At 47.8% G+C, this 5853-nt stretch overlaps 1 protein-coding gene across 1 annotated transcript in view; it reads left to right on the top strand.

The window, feature by feature from the left end:
* FBXO10 (F-box protein 10) overlaps positions 1–5853 on the top strand; it is a 78894-nt gene that overhangs the window by 64664 nt on the left and 8377 nt on the right. The gene's annotated exons all lie outside the window — the stretch shown is intronic.

Raw genomic sequence — 5853 nt, forward strand, 5'->3', positions numbered from 1 at the left:
GAGAGCCCCCTTCAGTTCAGGATTCCCAGCCATGAACCCTCCTGGCAGCCAGGTCAGCTGTTTTTTCAAGAAAAGCTGAGAAGGGGGGAGGGGTTACAGCTGCCTCTGTTTCCCCACTAGCCCAATGAGGAGAAAGGCCTTGTCCTTAGCTCTCCCATCTCACAGCTAAGGGCCCTGACCACTGGGCTGCGGGGGTTATTTTTGGGGGGGCAGCATTATGTGAACACTTACACTCTGGCCTAATGAATATGTAGAGCGCTCCGTGATTAGGGCACTGACCTAGGACGGAGCAGGCCCTATCAGGCAGCATGGGGATTTGAAAACAGGGCCTTGGCATGCAAGGTGAGGCCTTAACCACCGGGATAATGGGGGGGGGGGGTGTTCCTCACTCCTCCCCCCTCCCCCACCCATGCATTGTATAGGGCACCTGGGCAATGCCTAACTCTGTTAGTGGCGCTAGCCCACTGTGAACAGACCATTCAGAAGTGAAGCACACCTGTTGTCAGAAGGACTTGAAGAAAGGCTGCTGTCAATCCCCGTGCCAAGCAGGTCAAGAGCTTAATTAAATCAGCACAAAGAGCTGGATTGTTAGGCCACTAGATGCTGGAGCCAGGCTGGCTTTCAGAGGCTTATTCAGTATAAATCCAGCAGTACATTTCCCCACCAATTACCAAGAACAGCTGCTTTGGGCGGGCTGAGAAGTGGGTCTGGCAGGTTGTAATTTACAGATAACTTCCACTTTCTAAATAACCAGGGCAAAATAGGCATGACAGATTTTGTAGGGGGCTGTCAGCCGGTGGAACAAAGCACGAGTCAGCATTGAGCAGCTGAACTGAACACAGTTATTTTTGCCTGGACGTGGACAGACTCTGTAATGGGCAGGAGATGGCAGCGGCCACATTTGGGAGACCAGATTATTAAACCAGTGGTGAAGCTTGGTTTTCTGAAGACATAGTCCCTGGACTATGTCTTGGTTTTCTGAAGACTGGACCCCCAGCCCTACTGATAGCTTTTGTGGGGGGGAAACTTTGGCATGTTTGCTCTGGCAGTGGGCATCATGTTGCACAGAAGTGCTACAGTACATATTCTAGCAGGATGCAGAGATACATGCCTTGACCCCAATTCTCCTGCACTATGCACTTGGGGGAGAGGGACAAACATGCTTTAAGACACCTTTATGGCCCCATAGTCTGAGGCTGTGCAGGGCCCTGTCTGGCCCTTGGTGTCATTTAGAGACATTTCAGGGCTGCTCTAACTTACACACTGCCTCCCATGGTCCCTAGGCAGCAGTGAACGCTGACCCATTCCCAGCCCTGGCTCACCCTCGGTGCCAGCAGCAGTGAGTCGGGCCAGTCTATAGCTAGCTTTATGCTGGTGGAAAGGTCCCTGTTTCTGACCCCCTGCTGGCACCAGAGCAGCGTAACAGGGCTGTAGTACTAGTGGGCACCAAGCCCATGCTCTGTAATAGATATGTGATACGCTGCAGTGGCTCTAGGCAATGCACTGGCCTTCCCCGATCACCCGGACAGTGCTCCTCTCCTCGGCACCACAGCCCTGCCAACAGCAATAATGAAAAGGAAACCGAAATCCCTCCAGTTTGCAGCTCCTTTGACGGGGCTACGACCCAGCCCAGGGTCCCACCCGGCTCTTCAGCCGAATTTTGCTCCTAGGACGCTGCATCGAGAGTGACACGTGCAGAACGTCCCTTGGCTGGGCTAAGCTGCTGTAGTCCAGGGGGAGGCCGTTCAGTTATTTTGTGCTGGGTTCCAAATAATTCCTGCTATTTGGTTCTTACGTGTTGCTATCTCATGAGCACAACACGCCGCAGGCCGGGTAGTTAAGGGCGGTTAATTAATCACAGCACCTCTTTAGACTAGTTTCAGAGTAACAGCCGCGTTAGTCTGTATTCGCAAAAAGAAAAGGAGGACTTGTGGCACCTTAGAGACTAACCAATTTATCTGAGCATAAGCTTTCGTGAGCTACAGCTCACTTCATCGGATGCATACTGTGGAAAGTATAGAAGATCTTTTTATACACACAAAGCATGAAAAAATGGGTGATTATCACTACAAAAGGTTTTCTCTCCCCCCACCCCACTCTCCTGCTGGTAACAGCTTATGCAAAGTGATCACTCTCCTTACAATGTGTATGATAATCAAGGTGGGCCATTTCCAGCACAATTCCAGGTTTTTTGCAAATGAATTCCAATTCAGCAGTCCCTTGCTGGAGTCTGGATTTGAAGTTTTTCTGTTGTAATATCGCAGCTTTCATGTCTGTAATCGCGTGACCAGAGAGATTGAAGTATTCTCCGACCAACCAGTCGGAGAATACTTCAATCTCTCTGGTCACGCGATTACAGACATGAAAGTTGCGATATTACAACAGAAAAACTTCAAATCCAGACTCCAGCGAGGGACTGCTGAATTGGAATTCATTTGCAAATTGGATACAATTACAATTAGGCTTGAATAGAGACTGGGAGTGGCTAAGTCATTATGCCAGGTAACCTATTTCCCCTTGTTTTTTCCTACCCTCCCCCCCCAGATGTTCTTGTTAAACCCTGGATTTGTGCTGGAAATGGCCCACCTTGATTATCATATACATTGTAAGGAGAGTGATCGCTTTAGATAAGCTATTACCAACAGGAGAGTGGGTTTATGTGTGTGTGTGTTGGGGGCAGGGGGAGAAAACCTGGATTTGTGCTGGAAATGGCCCACCTTGATTATCATACACATTGTAAGGAGAGTGATCACTTTACATCAGCTATTACCAGCAGGAGAGTGGGGTGGGGGGAGAGAAAACCTTTTGTAGTGATAATCACCCATTTTTTCATGGTTTGTGTGTATAAAACATCGTCTGTATTTTCCACAGTATGCATCCGATGAAGTGAGCTGTAGCTCACGAAAGCTTATGCTCAGATAAATTGGTTAGTCTCTAAGGTGCCACAAGCCCTCCTTATCTTTAAACTAAAAACCTTCCAAATTTTCCCAACTAGATTTGCCACAGAAGCATTTACAGACCTTCAGTTAAAACCTCTGCCTTGATCAGCCAGTCTGTAATCTCTGTGGCATTAATTAGCAGCCTCTGCCCAGAAAGTTGAGTACATTTTCTGTCACGTTTAATGACGGACTGCTCACGACACTTGCCAGGGTGCGCAATAAAAGGCTACGTTGTATCCTGAGAGAGTTTCTGTGGGTGCCTCAAAGGCCCATGTCTCTCCCTGAAGCGAATGCACCACATAAAAGAATAGGAATTTACTCGAGCTGTTAAACACTTCCTGCTCCCTTCAGCTTACAGTGGCTTTCCTCCTCGGAGATAAGCTGCAGCCTTTGCCAGGATCTCCCCTCCTTGTTGAATAGAACAGGCTAAGATTTTCCAAAGTAAGTGCCTCCCCTAATTACCGAGTGTCTACCAAAGTTCCTAAGTCTGTTATGGTGCCTAAGGCCTGGGTCTACAATCCATAGAAACCAGTGGGAGTCTTTCCTTTGACTCCAATAGGCTTTGAATCAGGTCCTTAATGAGTTCCCCATTGAATTGAAGAGGAGCTGCTGCGGGCTCTGTGCTTTTGAACATAAGAACGACCACACTGGGTCAGACCAAAGGTCCCCCTAGCCCAGTATCCTGTCTGCCGACAGTGGCCAGTGCCAGGTGCCCCAGAGGGAACGAACAGAACAGGTGATCATCAAGTGATCCATCCCCTTGCCCCTTCCCAGCTTCCACCAAACAGGCGAGGGCCGCCATCCCTGCACAGCCTAGCTAAGAGTTATTGATGGACCTATCCTCCATGAACTTATCTAGTTCTTTTTTGAAACCTGTTTGGCCAGTGGTGGGCAACCTGTGGCCTGCATACAGCCCATCAGGGTAATCTGACTGCAGGCCACGAGACATTTTGCTGATGTTGACAGTCCGCAGGCACGCCCCCCCGCCGCACCAGCTGTAGTTCGCTGATGGGCTACATGTGGTCTGCAGGTTGCCCACCACTGGTCTTGGCCTTCACAACATCCTCTGGCAAGGAGTTCCTCAGGTTCACTGTGCATTGTGTGAAAAAATACTTCCATTTGTTTTAAACCTGCTGCCAATTAAGTTCTTTTGGTGACCTCTAGTTTTTGTGTTATGAGGAGTATTTAATCCTTATTTGCTTTCTCCACACATCAAGATTTTATAGACCTCTATCATATCCTCCCTTAGTCTCTTTTCCAACCTGAAAAGTCCAGTCTTATTAATTTCTCCTCATACAGAAGCCATTCCATACCCCTAATCATTGTTGTTGCCCTTTTCTGAACCTTTTCCAATTCCAATGTATCTTTTTTGAGATGGGGAGACAACATCCGCACGCGGTATTCAAGATGTGGGCGTACCATAGATTTATACAGATGTAGTAAGCTATTTTCTGTCTCATTATCCATCCCTTTCTCAATGATTCCCAACATTCTGTTCGCTAAATCGGGTCATTCATGTAGGTACCTGCATGTGGACTCAGGAGCCTGTCTGTGGATACCGTAAATAAGCACATGGGGGAAGAAATCCATGGAAAAGCTTTTGTTTTCTGTGCTCCTGCATCTTCTATTCTAGCTGAGGATTGAGTTGTGGTTCTAGCTTTCCCCTCACCTCCCTGCAGGAAATCTAGTCCTAAAACAGCACCTACAAACGAGCTCTTCATTCATCTGAGTTCTGCTGTATCCATGGAACAGCCTTGGAAAGGAGAGAGCAATAAAAGCACGAGCTAAGCAACCAGAAAAAGACTAATCCAATTCTTCTACTTACTTTACAATACGGTGCGCCAGCAATTAAACAGGCTCAGGGGAGAAATGGTGCCTCGTTCCTGCAGCTGGCCAGGAGTCAATAAGCCAGATTCTCCTGCTCTGAGCTGAGTTACATTGTGATTTTAAAGCTTATGGGCTGGAAACAGGGCACAGGACGGGTACCAGGAGGTACAGCAGGGCAATGTGAAGAAATGAGTACATATAAGTTTTGTTTTGATTCGCTCCCTGCTCAGCTTCCCTCCCACCCCACACTTCAACAGCATAGCTGGAGCCTCCACTGGGTTCTACTATTATGCTTAAAGGATTTCAGCAGAGCAGACAACACTACAACTTTCTGGTTGGTTGACTGGGGTAGGTATGCTGATGATAACCAACGGGCAGGCAGGCCATCCTGCCCTGTACACGCTTCATTCTCTTTTTGTCTGATGTCCTCCATGAAAACTGTCTATGCTCTGCAATTCTGAAAATTTGACAGTGGGAGAATAGGATGGAGAAAAGCTGTAACATTTTTGCCGAGTGCTTTGGTGTAGAAGAATGAAATCAGCTCTATACTTAACTAGAAAAATGCTGAACTTCCACGGATTCCCTCTTATCACATTTAGCAATGATGGGAAACTGTAGAAGTTCAGAGAGCCAGAGGCATGTGCAGGTTAGTAACAATATGCTCCAGCCAAAAACAACTGAAATAACACCAGCTAACGCTGTTGCCAAAGGTCACAAAGCAAGTAAGGGTAGGAATCAAGATTAGGAGGAGTTCCCATTCCCCCAGCTGACTAGTTAGAGGGTGAGAACTTCCTTTTAATATTAATTACAATACGCTCCCAGAGGCACAGACAGCAAGAGAGGAAGGGGAGCTGATCAGGTTAGAAAGTCTGGACTCCTCTTTTCAGATGCACAGCCACGAACCACATTTGTTCAGCAGACTGCGTTGGCCACAGAGCATTCACTCTCCTGCCTGCCTTCTTTCACAGACTTGATGTGCCCACAGCTGATCCAGGACTAATAGAAGTTTGTGAGGTCTGCATGGCCTCTCCTATCTTCTCCTCCCTTCTAGTCGCCCCCATCCCCTAAAAGCATGGGTGTAGCTGTG

Source organism: Lepidochelys kempii, chromosome 5, assembly GCF_965140265.1.
Source record: "Lepidochelys kempii isolate rLepKem1 chromosome 5, rLepKem1.hap2, whole genome shotgun sequence".
In the NCBI taxonomy this organism is placed as follows: domain Eukaryota; kingdom Metazoa; phylum Chordata; order Testudines; family Cheloniidae; genus Lepidochelys; species Lepidochelys kempii.